Genomic DNA, 13,557 nt, shown 5'->3' with positions numbered 1-13,557 from the left:
AGCTGGCCAAACATTTGGAAAATGTCTTTCAATCCTGACAAATCTCACACTCTCACGATCTCTCTCCGCAAGGACCATCTGGCAAACCCTCCTATCTACTTTCTTAACAATCCTCTTGACAAAGTTGTCATTCAAGCTGCTGGGTTTCATTATCAGTCATGATCTTTCTTGGGAAACCCACAATTCAAAGTTGGCCTTCAAATCCAACTGCTGACTGGACATTCTGTGTCGTTCAAAGTCCTTCATTGGCATATCGAAATGCCTTTCATTCATACAAGGCTTTTATCCACAGCTTAATGGAGTACTGCTCTCCTTTCTAGGCTGTCTCCCCTGCCTCACATCTTACTCAGCTTGACACCATGGAAACCAAGGTCTTCAAGATCATTGGAATCTCCCACAATGAAGCTGTCTATGGACCTATCACTTCAACAACATAGACAGATAGGAGGTCTCTCTGTCTTCCACCACCTCCTTTCTGGTTTTGTACCCTCTGCTCTTTCCATGCTTTGAGCCCCTCTGAGGTTTCTGCAGGGCACACACGGTCCACCATCAACCCCCTTCTGGTAAAAAAAATATCTAAATCCAGGAGCAATGCTCAACTCCACTCGTTTGTTCCTCTTTTTTTCTCACCTGTGGAACCAACCTCCATATCCTCTTCAATCTCACCCTTGCCTCCATGTCTTCAAGATAGCTGTTCACCACCATCTCAATCAGATCGTCTCCAATTCTAAACAATGATCTTTTCTACCCTTTTTAACCTTCCCCCTCCCCCACTTCACCCCAATTCCTCCTCCTTCCAAATTTCCAGTTTTCCCTCCTGAGAGTTTCGTTCTGTATCCATATTGTCCACCCAATGCATCCTTTCCTGCCCCTCAATCCTCCCCACACCTCTTGTTTGTCAGCCTCCTGTCTTGGCCTTCGGCTCTGCTGTTGCTGTCCCCCCCCCCCTTTACTGTTCCTTTTGTCCTGTGTATGGATCCATTCATTGCACTCATACTAGCTTTTTCACAAGCTTCAACTGCAATATATATATATGTATATATAGGATTTTGAAAGTGCCAATAAGGCAATTTGCATTCTACAGTGTTCAAGTATATATGCCTGGTGTTGGCTTAGTGGTTAGGGTGGCGGCTTGGGATCCCAGGGTCCTGAGTTCAAGCCCCATTGGCTGCTGAATTAACACCAGGAGGTTGACTCAGCCTGTCATCCTTCCGAGGTCAGCGAAATGAGTGCCAGTGTACTGGTCCCGGTGTATGCCCCGGTTAGAATAGGTGTACCATATGCCTGTGTGTCGTAAGAGGCGACCAGGGTTGGCATCAGGAAGGGCATCCGGCCATAAAACATTGCCTCAAGAAAAAGCCAACCCCTGCACAGCAGGGAAAAATGGCTGTAAAAACGGTCATTTTATTATTTTTTAGTGTTCAAGTATATAATTAAATTGAAATAAAATAAAGATTAAAAAAAAATAAAGATGTTTTAAAATAAAGTTTTTTTTTTAAATAAAGATTTTATTATGAGAATACGTAGAAAAATAAGGGTTGTAGAATTTTTTTTCCAGAAGTTTGCCACCATTGATGCAGTGTCTTTTACACCGCCTCAATTAACACATTGCATTAGTTCTTTGTGCCTATTGTTTGTGTCCTTTATGATGTCACAAGAGACAGTAAGTTCCTGTTTGGAATGATTTTCAATTTTGTTTGACTGCCAGACAGGTAGACAGATGGAAAAATTTTGTATCACACTCCTCTCTCTGCATGGGACGTATTCAGAGCCAAAGGACGTATACTGCTAAACTGCAGGTTCGTTTTCTGATTCATGTTCCAATTAGTGTTCAAAATATAACATTCAATTAGAATTACAATGCTCCTTAATCATAAAATGTGAAATGTGAAAAAATGTAAAAAAAAAAAACAACAGACAAAGTGAACCAATTGATTAACCCCACTTTTGCTTCACGGATGTGGGGTAACAACTGCAAAGTTTATTCTCTGCAATTTCGGCCATTTGTCCCTCTCCAGCTCCACAAAATCATTCACACTCATGTCAGCCCACACCTTCTTTTTCCTTTCAAACCCAGTCTCAATGCTCAACTTCTCTTGTACTCCAGTTACTTTGATCTCATACTCCAGTCTGTGGAGCAACCTCCCCGAGCCCGAGTCTTGCTCTTCCCCTCAGTTCTTTACAACAGCAAACCACAGCCATCTCATGTTGTCCGTCCATCACACCCACCCAATATATTTTCTTGCTAACCTTTTCTTCCTGTTCCACTAAACTTTCTATGACTGCAAGAACCCATCTTGTCAGTTGTTCTGTTTGTTTGTATGCCCCACCACATGTCCTCTGTGGCCCCATTGAGCTAAATGTCTGTCTATATCCCATTTATCAGTCATTTGCCTGTTTGTTAGCCGATCCCCCACACAGCAGGAGATGAGTTTTGCAATTACTACTGTGTGTGTGTGTGTGTGTGTGTGTGTGTGTGTGTGTGTGTGTGTGTGTGTGTGTGTGTGTGTGTGTGTGTGTGTGTGTGTGTGTGTGTGTGTGTGTGTGTGTGTGTGTGTGTGTCCAGGCCATTTAACACTTGAGTTTTTGTTAGAAAATTTTCAACAAACGATTATGATAAAATGTAGAAAAATAATTAATAACTGGGAATATCTTTGCAAGGGGAAAAGCACATTATTTAACATGGAGGCTCCTCACTGTAAACTGTTTACTTTTCGGCAGGGAAAAATGATCAAAAGTGTTCAGGGCTTCTTCGGTAATCGCAGAGTGAGAATGATGACAGTAATAATGATAATGTGACATTATAGTGATAATAACAATGATAACTAGAAAGCATCTGAAAAGGCAAAGCCCGTCTGCTTTGTATTCGGATGTCTTCCTCTTCCGTATGTTAAACGGTACCTTTGACCATTTGACCTTTTTACCAAACACTTAATTTGTCTTCATTACATTCTCATAATAAAAATTTGTTGAAAATTTGATGAAAAAGCTCAAAAGGTATAAAAGTCTAACTGTCTAACTCAGGGTTTTTTGGGGTGCTGAATTGATTCCAACCATTATTTTTGAGAAAAAAACACTCCTTGATCATATAAAGTGTATTTTATTGACATTTTTAACAGAACTGTGCTCAATGGAAATGTTGCTTCATCAGCTTTTACAACCTTATTCATCAAACTCCCCAGTATCTTCCTCACTCCTCTTGTCATCCAGCTGGTTTATGTTCAGGCAAGAGTTACCATGACAGATGCCGCAATCAGAAATACACTTGACTCCTTGCTTTTTACAGCAGCACCTGAGTGAGCCGCAGTCCCCCGCACAGTTGGCAAACGTCAGGAGGTAGTCTGGTGCAATGGGGTCTGTAGAAAGGACTGGTGCATATCCTTGCTCAGTGAGTTGCCATCCATAGTCCCGGGCATCCAACGATGGATTTGCAGCATCAGTTAGTCTCTAGTCTGGAGGTAAGCTCGGAGAGAGTGCTGTGCTGCAGCTCCAGTTGTCAGGGGGAGTTTCTCAGGTTTTCTGCTCCCAGTAGCAGCTCGCTTGCTGAAGATGTCGAATCTCAAGTCTTCCAAGTCTTTGGAGGATTTCTCGTGGAACATGAGCTTGAAAAGATCCCAGCCTGCTTTAATGATATCACCTTTCTTAGCTCGGATGTCCATAAACGCGTCCATTGCCCTCTCTGATTCAGCAGTCTTGCAGAGCTTGCTTAACAAAGTTGGTTTGCTAAACCCAAAAATTGCAGACACTGAATCGCAGCCAGAGAAGCTGTGCAAGAAGATGAGATACCTCCGGTATATTTCTGGGAGGGCCTCCCGGATCTTTCCGACATCATAAGATGTTTCTTTGGCTGTCGTGAGGAAGATCGGATGGTCTGCAACATGATGAATCAGCATAACCAGGTCGTCTGTGTCCTCAGCCCTCACCTCGACAGGGGACTCTCTTGCCTCATCTAGAGCTGCGCGGACGATGAAGGTTTCAGCATCATCGGAGCATTCCTGTACACCGATTCCATTCCTACTAAATGTCTCAGCAAGGAGCAGAACGAGCTTGGTTTTGTTGTTATTGTTATCGAGGAACTTTTCTCTTGCAATGATGAGTTTGAGATCCAGACGAATCTGAATGTCACAGCATGCATTCTTTGTTCATCTCAAGTGGTCATGGTCCTTGGTGGAGCTGCCATATCCATCAAAGACCACCGTTATCCAGAGGCGGTGGCTCCCCATGGACTTCACAAACCGGAGGTAGCTCTCGGCAACATCGTTCCAAGTAAGGTTAGGCTCCCACTTGACATTGTGCAGGAGCCACCCACCATCAACCACAAGGCTTGTGTAGGGGGGTTGTTCGACAGGTGCCACACATGCCTTCAGGGACCGTGCTAGGGCATCCTTGTCTGGCTTTCGCAACTTTTGATTTTTGTCAAACAGAGACATTGGTTTTGGCGTCAACTCAAAGCGCAGAGCTTCTTTGGTCTTGACTTCACGCTCACTGATGACAATGAGGTGGTTGAATAGCTTCAGTGAGTCAATGACCAGCTTCTCGCCATTGACTTTGGGTCCAGATCTGAGGCTTGCAAGTGATTTGACCTTGTGTTTGGTTACCATTGCATCTACAACAGTTTTCCCATCCATCTTAGCCTGTATGGCACTTTTGGTACTTCGGTACTTTTGTAAACAACAGATAGGACATGAAATTTTGACAAAAAACAGACAGAACACACATACCAGTGATGTGTTTTAACATTAATAGGTCCACAATACGTTGAATATATTCAACTTCTATTGAGTCCGGTACACAATAATTTTATAGCTAAAAGCTCTGAGCTAACGTCAGCTAACACAGAGAATTCTACTGAGCATGAGCACAAGTATAACCAACAATATAGCAGTGGTTTCAAAAATGTTGTATGCTGGTTTCAGCACCATTTGAACAATCTGAATCAATTGAGCCAAATTACCGCAAAACACAGTCTGAGATATCTAAAAATGTATCATATCAATATTTTACGGCCAGGGATTCATTTTTCCTCAAATCTAATGGTTGGAATCAATTCAGCATCCCCAAAAAACATCTAGTTAGACATTCCACAAGTCAATATTGGCAAAAGTTAATTTTTCCGATTTTTTTCGCGCAGGTCCTCTGAGCACCCGAACTTTGATTGGCTCCCCAGAATTTTCCACAAGGATTTGGGTTTGCACTAATTTATAGGTGTTCGTAGACACCTAGATGAATATGTTAGTGAATAATTTTTTTGGTAAGCAATTTTTTCACAGATGGTCAATACAATTTGCTAAAATTCCCTAACTACAGCAAACAGTAAATGACATATAAATACCAAGAATGACAACATTTCCTGTACAAACAAAGGAAACCACCTGGTAACAAGGAAAATGACTGCCAGGAGGTGGAGCCAACGTCAAACAGAATTTGTTCTTGCAAACTGCTTTTTACCAGAAAAAAAAAATCCCCACACTCGAGCACGTACACACACCTGCTGGTTACCTTTTGCAATAAATTACACAACATTTGCACAATATACCAGGAATGTATTGATATTTTGTCAGTGACACCGGAACAAACATTTGAAAAAAGCCAAAACAAAGGGTATCTTCAGTATGTGACATCAATTATTTACCTCTTCAGTCTGAAGTAAAGCCTGACAGAATAGTGCAGAGGTAGTACACTTACCTTTGATCTGTCGAGTCTGGATTGGATTCCCGACCCGACTGTGGAATGCCCAATTGATGTTTTGCAGGCAGCAAATCAGTTCACAAAGTCCGCCATCCCTTACATGGTAAATAAGCTGGGTGTCGCATCTGCTAGCATAAGTTGGTGGACGTTAAAAATCCAATGTTGTCATTTGTCAAGAGTAGGTAAGTTATTGTTGGCACCCTCACCAAGTTCCAAATTCTTGCCACTTGCAGTAAAACGTCAGGTCTGGCCAGCAAGTCATAGTAGTAGTAGTAGTAGTAGTAGTAGTAGTAGTAGTAGTAGTAGTAGTAGTAGTAGTAGTAGTAGTCAGAGTAGTAGTAGTCATAGTACGATTCAACTTTCCACTACTATCACAAGTTTCATAAACAAATAATATTCCACCACTTCAACATATTTTAACATAAAATCCTATGACCATTAATTGTCCACATCCCCACATCTTCCAATCCCAGAAATCCTTATAGCATCATCAAATATTGCACAAGCAACAAAACATGCTCAATACAAATTCTAAGGTACATATACCGACCGCATGTCAGTCAGACAGTCCCAAATCCAGACGCACTGGCCCAATTTGTCTATGTGAATCCCCAGATGATTATTCGACAGCGATGATTGCCAACGATATGTGCACAAGCGTTTTCTAGGCAATTTATAAATGCATTGACATAATTTCCTGCAATTTATTTTATTCTTTGGTTTAAAATCAAATTGAAAAAGGGTAACATCCAAGTATTTTTTTTGATGGTTGAGACGTTGACGACTCAATAAAACTGTCTGACTTGCCACCTGATTTGAGTGGACATCAAATGCACCAAAATCACAAGTGGCGAATGTAAGGGCCCTGTCACACCTTGACGTTTTAGCCAGCATATGGCAACGTATCAAAATGTATGTAAAACGCTGGTGTACGCTGAACTATTGATAGTTTTTTTTTCAGTTTTGGGCGTATTCAAGGTTTTCCTCGTTTTGGTTTGGTTTTCCTCGTTTTAATAGAGCTACAGTATAAACCGTACCACAAATACTGGTGTATAAGCCGTACTGTAAATATTGGTGTATAATCTCACCCAGAGTACGTACAGTTGGTCTTAGTTACACCGAGCTGTGCATCGATAACATCGGTGGTTGAGTCACTCTCTCTGATCTCAGATGTTTTACAAGTAGTGATCCACTTGACGAGCTGCAATATGTTTGTTAAATGGATGGAAACATCCTCAAGTCATTGATAACCATTTATAGCCTTGCATCTTCCAGCGCCTACACCTCATTGACTCGCATTGTTATGGAGCATCAACTCGAGTCTAAAAACAGTTATTTTCAGAGATAGCACTACACGATACCGCATGACAGTACATCTCTCACCTGCACCTCTCACTCACCTGGATCTACACTTTGTTGGAACCCTTGTGGGCCAGCCGGATCACGTACGGGTGAAAAAGGGGTCACCCATATGCCCCGACTTCTTCTTCCTCATTCTGTCCCCTTTTCTATCTTATTTCCTGGATGTATGAGGCATCTATGTCTTGTTTGTGATAAGGTTGACTGAATAAGGGGCTTTTGAGTGCTAGGGGCTAGGACTGTTTGTTGTGTGCCACTGCAAAAATACGTGCCTTTCAACAGAGACTTGTTATTTCCAAACCTGCTCGGTGTCTATTTTCCTCATTGGTCAAACATAGTGTGTCATTAGTGGACAGGTGGTTGTACCCCACTGATTCACTTCGGTCACACTATCTGACATCCCACTTACGGTTTCGCTTGGCCGTACTTAATGAACAGATAAGGGTGGGGTCTCAAGAGCATGATTCCCTATCTGGGGCAAATAAATCACAGGGAAGGTAATGCAAGATTTAGGTGTGGAGACCCTTCCAGATTTAGATGCTTCAGATGGCGTCCATGGTTGCTTTGCAACCCGTCATGCCACGGAGTTGTCTGTGCTGGGCGTTGGCTTCAAGGTCAAAGGTCAGGAAGCTTCCACTTCCTCGTGCCACACTCGAAAGAAGCCACTCGTGTCTCGGCCGGCATACCCATCAATATATAAATATATATTATACATATGGTACATTAGCAGCTAAGCCAAGTTTGGTGTGTTGGCGCAGTGGTTAGGGCAGCGGCTTGGGATCCAAAAGGTCCTGAGTTCAAGCCCCGTTGGACCACTGAATTAATACACCAGGGGGTTGACTCAGCCTGTCATCCTTCTGAGGTCGGCGAAATGAGTACCAGTATACTGGGCCGGTGTATACCCCGGTTAAAATAGGTGTACCATATCCCTGTGTCGTAAGAGGCGACCAGGGTTGCGTCAGGAAGGGCATCCGGCGTAAAACATGTGCCAAATCACTATGCGGATCATATGGATGATCCGCTGTGGCGACCCCGAACGGGAGCAGCCGAAAGAAGAAGAAGAAGAAGACATTAGCAGCTAAGCCGGTTCCACCAGGCTGTTGTAGGGGAATTAGTTTTCAATGGAGTGTGTAATATTTCGGAAATTTGACAGGAATGTCCTTTGAAAATGTAATGGCAGGGACCCTTGGAAATTCCACTTCATATAAAATGTGTCATCAAGTCCTCATCCCTTTTCTTCTTCAAGTCCTCGACCCCACCCTCATCCTCCCCCCAGGTCCTCAACCCCAAGTATTCAAGCCCTCTTCACAAACCCAAAGTCATCAAGCCCCACTTGCAAAGTCCTCAACCTCCCCCTCTTAACCCAGACATTTCAACCTCCCTCCTGTCCTCTACACTTCCAAGCCTTTCAACCTCCTCTCCACAACTCCTCAAACCCTCCACAACACCTCAACCTCTACCCATCCCCACCAAAAGTCCACAACCCCCCCTTCCCAACTGTCGCATCTTTGCTTTCCCCACACCTTCCGAACCACAACCCCATGACCCCCTCCCCTCATCCTAATATTAATTTGCAATTGGTCACAGGCTTTGACACCAATACAAATTTTTATTATGGACATAGGCATCAAAAAGCTACATATATCGAACAGCCAGCTTCAAATGAAGCACCTCACTACCATTATAGCATTTAAGTTGCATCAGATGTGGCAAAACATGTGAATTGTTGCTTCCAGCTTGCCAGCTTGATGACAGAAGACGCTATTTGTATTTTTGCCATCTCCATCCCTACCCAGTTTGGAATCCTGTGCGGGCACGAGCAACTTATGAGTAAAAGTATAAGTGCATTCTTACATTGATAACACATTCTTACATCAGATAGATAGATAGACAGACATCACACAAGGACATTATTAGAGCAGACAGATAGATATAGACAAATTGGAAGATAGATAGACACAGACAGAAAAATAGACAGACGCATATACACATAGGTATATAGACAGACAGATATAGACACAGATAGAAAGGATAGAGACAGATACAGATAGATGGACAGACACACAGAGATAGATAGACACCCATAGCTAGAAAGACACATAGATAGACAGACATGAGACACACACACTGCTCACATGTGCATGAAAAGAAAGTGGAAGCATTCGCCTATATGGCAAGTGACCTGCATTTCACAGGTTTGACACGTTTTGTTTCTGAAAACCTGCAGACCTGCCTTAACCAAAAAACCACCTGTCAAAACATGTATTGGATGGAAAGTACGATCAATTTTTAAAACATAATGTTTGCCTTTGATTGCATATGCAAGAATTGACACACAGACTGCTAGACATCGCGACCTTGAGTCAATATGCAAGGTATCACTGTGATTTCCAGTTTTTCATTATTTTTGTTCATTTTTTTTCTCTTAACACCATATTTATTTGTGATATTAGGACAATATGTAAGACTATGTGATGTCATGACCTATACCCCAGCGAAGACAACGTCACAACCCTCTAGGATTCATCAAGTAATATCACTTCACTCCCGATCACATCGAATAAATAAATAAGGCAAGAAAGACATCTTGCATCGCATGATACTTGCAAAATCTATAAAAGAAATTTGATCTTAAAAATAATTGTTGGTTGAATTCAATGACCAAGTACGCAAATCCTCTTCAAATTTCAAGTCAATCGGATGAAAATTGACAATTTTAGAAATTTGGCCGAGGTTGACTTTTTGCCCGATGTTGATCTCAAAAATAATTGGCTGGTTGAATTCAGTGAACTGATATGCAAATCCCGGTTGAAATTTCTAGTCAATTGGATGAAAATTGAGGATTTAATAATAAATCTCACTTTAAGTTGTTGAGCTTTGGCCTATGATGACCTTCAAAAACAATAGGCTTCCAGCATATGACAAACTCTACCAGGTGGTGAAGTTTTGTGAAGATCGGTTTGAAATTGTGACCTGCGGGTGATTGACAAAGAAACAAACAGACATACAGACATACAGACAAACAAACAAATGAAAAATCACTCATGGAGTGACACTTGGAAAAACAACAAAGTAGAACGCACTTGGTAGAGCGTGTGCCACCGCCAGGCTGAACAGTTTACTTTTTGTATCCCACTGATGGGCTGGATCAGCACCAAAATCTAATCTGCTTGTTCTTGTCACCGAACCAACTCATCCACCTAGTTTTGTCACAACTCATCCACAACTTTTTGAGATATCATGATAACTATCGTTTTTGGCCCTCTCAATTTTAGAAATCAGGCCTATGTTGACCTTTTGACCTATACAATAATTGGTGGTTGAATTCATTGACATGATATGGAAATCCTGTTCAAATTTCAAGTCAATCAGATGGAAATTGAAGATTTTAGAAAGTGCACCTAAGTTGTTGACCTTTTGGTCCATGTTGATCTCAAAAATAATTGGTGATTGTATGTAGTGAGACGATATGAAAATCTTGTTCAAATTTCAACTCAATCGCATGAAAACTGACAATTTTCGAAATTTGGCCGATGTTGACCTTTTGGTCTATGTTGATTTCAAAAATAAGATAGTTGAATCCAGTGACCTGATTTGCATCTTCAAATATCAAGTCAATCTTCAAATTCAAGAAATCATCTTCAAGCGCTTGTCAAGTCAATCGGATGAAAATTGACAATTTTAGAAATTCGACCTATTTTGACCTTTCGGCATAACTTGACCTTAAACATAGTTGGTGGTTGAATTTAGTGAACTGATGTGCAAATGCTCTTCAAATTTGAACTCAATCGGATGAAAATCGAGGATTTTGGAAATTTGAAAAAAAAATTGACGGAATAATTTGGGGTTTTATTCTTTTTTACGTCTGGAGTGTGTCCAGTTACCAAGTTTCTTGTGGAGTGCTTGCCAAGTGGCTTAAGCACTCAAGCAAGCAATTCCATTCTAAACCGGTTATAAGGAACGGCTGGCTTGGCAAGCACAAGCTAGCTGCTTGGTACCTGAAACATCCCTGGTTTTACTACTTTGAAGGAGAATGTTTTGTTTTCAAAATAATGAATTAATTTTTCCCGGTCAAGTAAATGGATGGAAAGGAAATTATTTGTTGGACGGCACTGATGGAATAATTTGTGGGTATATTATGTTTCACTTCTGGTTTTATGACTTTGGAGGATAATTTTCTTGTTTCCAAAATAATGAAGTTTTTTCAATGAAGTAAATGGGTGAAAAGGAAATTATTCATTGGACGAATTGACAGAATAACTTGCGGTTATACATACATTTTTTTTTAACCTCTGGTAAAGATACAAACCAGCGACACTGAGATTACGAGGTCCATCTAAAAAGTAACGGGACTGACCACAAAAATTTGATTCCAAAAAATATATTTAAATCACAGCTCGTCCCCTTCAAAATAGTTTCCCTCCAGTCTCACACACTTGTCCATCCTCTTCTTCCATTCTTCGATGCACCCCCGGAAGGCTTCTTCTGGAATCCTCCGGAGCGCCGTCGTCATGGCCCTTTTGATGGCCTCCACATCAGGAAATCGGGTCCCCTTGATCACCCACTTGAGCTTGGGGAATCGGAACAAATCACCAGGGGCCAAGTCTGGCGAATACGGGAGTTGCTCTTGAGTTGGCATGTTCCTCTCCACCAGAAACTTTCAGATGCTCAGGGCACTGTGAGCAGGGGCATTGTTGTGGTGGAGCACCCAGGCATTGTTCTCCCGGACTGATCTCACGAGGCGCCGGAGGATCTCCTTGTACACGTATTGATCCACTGTTTGACCCTGTGGGAGAAACTCGAAGTGGACGATGCCCTTGATGTCAAAAAACGCGAAGAACATCACCTTGACCTTCGACTTCGACATCCTTGCTTTCTTTGGTCTTGGTGATGCTGGACTTTTCCACTGACGACTCTGCCGCTTCGTCTCGGGATAGTATTCGAATATCCACGATTCATCGCCAGTAATGACTCTCCCGAGCAGGTCTGGATCGTCCTCGAGGTGCTCGAGAATGTCTTGACAGACAGTGACTCTTTGCTGTTTCTGGTCCTCAGACAACAGCTTGGGGACCATCTTTGCACACACCTTGCGCATTTCGAGATTTTCAGTGATGATGCTCCAGACAGTGTCCTTGTTGATGGAAAGTTCCTCAGCAATCATCCACACCGTGAGTCGATGATCTGTGCGCACGATCTGATTCACACGCTCGATGTTGTCCGCCGTTCTGCTCGTTGACGGTCTTCCAGACCGTGGATCGTCTTCAACCTCCTCCCGTCCCTCTTTGAACCTCTTGTGCCATTCAAATGCACGTGTACATGACATCGTTTCTTCCCCGTAGACTTGCTGCAGCATTGTGAAGGATTCAGAAGGTGTTTTGCCAAGCTTAGCAAGAAACTTCAGATTGGCTCTCTGCCCACGACTCATAGCGTGACGACTCAGACGAGACAACGTGTAAAGCACGACCTGTAAAAAAAACTCACACAATGAGCGTAGTCAACCATCACCGATCATATATATTGCTGGAATGGTGCGAAAGACTCTGACGCAGCCCGTTCATTCAAGTTGTGTAAGTGAAGCACAAAGCAGGCTCAGTCCCGTTACTTTTTAGACGGACCTCGTATATACCGCCGGTGAAACTTTGTACTTCGACTAACACAAGGCATTGTCAAAGTGTTCTTTTGTATGCCTCACATGTGCAGGAAAAAAAAGTGAAAGCTTTAGTAAGGGGTCTGAGTTTACACTTGTAAAGGAATTTGTTTCTAAGGAAATTCATTTTTAAGATAATTCCAAATTCAGGTTTTTTTGCCTTGATTTTCCTTTGATAGCAAAATAGTGAATACCTGGTAAGACTGCTCAGATCTCTTGGCAAAGAAAATTGATGGAAAGGTAATTACACTTTGACAGAATTGACTGAATACTTTGTGGTTATATTTATATACATATGTATATGTATAATATATATATATATATATATATATATATATATATATATATATATATATATATATATATATATATATATATATATATACACACTATTGGTCAAAAGATTATAAAGAGTATAAAGAAGATTTCTGGAGTGAGTTAGATGAAGTGGTGGAGAGTGTATCCAAGGATGAAAGAGTGGTGATTGGAGCAGATTTCAATGGGCATGTTGGGGAAGGGAATAAAGAGGATGAGGAGGTGATGGTTAGGTACGGTCTCAACAAGAGAAATGTGGAAGGGCAAATGGTGGTAGAGTTTGCAAAAAGAATGGAAATGGCGGTGGTAAACACGTATTTCAAGAAGAAGGAGGAACACAGGGTGACGTACAAGAGTGGAGGAAAGTGCATACAGGTGGATTACATCTTAAGCAGGAGATGCAACCTGAAAGAGATTAGTGACTGTAAGGTTGTGGCAGGGGAGAGTGTAGCTCGACAGCATTGATTGGTGGTCTGTAGGATGACTTTAGAGATGAGGTTGAGGAAGAGAGTGAGGGCTGAACCAAGGACCAGATGGTGGAAGCTGAA

The 13,557-nt window shown here is 41.9% G+C and overlaps 1 protein-coding gene and 1 pseudogene across 2 annotated transcripts in view; both read right to left on the bottom strand.

Annotated features, from left to right (window-relative positions):
* Nucleotides 1–13,557, bottom strand: part of LOC147016026 (small conductance calcium-activated potassium channel protein 2-like) — a 420,626-nt gene that overhangs the window by 20,458 nt on the left and 386,611 nt on the right. The window lies entirely within an intron of this gene.
* On the bottom strand, nucleotides 885–4,676 carry LOC147016028 (uncharacterized; annotated as a pseudogene).

This window comes from Eptatretus burgeri, chromosome 12, assembly GCF_056783735.1.
Source record: "Eptatretus burgeri isolate ZD-2024b chromosome 12, Ebu_testis_v1, whole genome shotgun sequence".
Lineage (NCBI taxonomy): Eukaryota > Metazoa > Chordata > Myxini > Myxiniformes > Myxinidae > Eptatretus > Eptatretus burgeri.
This window is presented reverse-complemented; position numbering and strand designations above follow the sequence as displayed.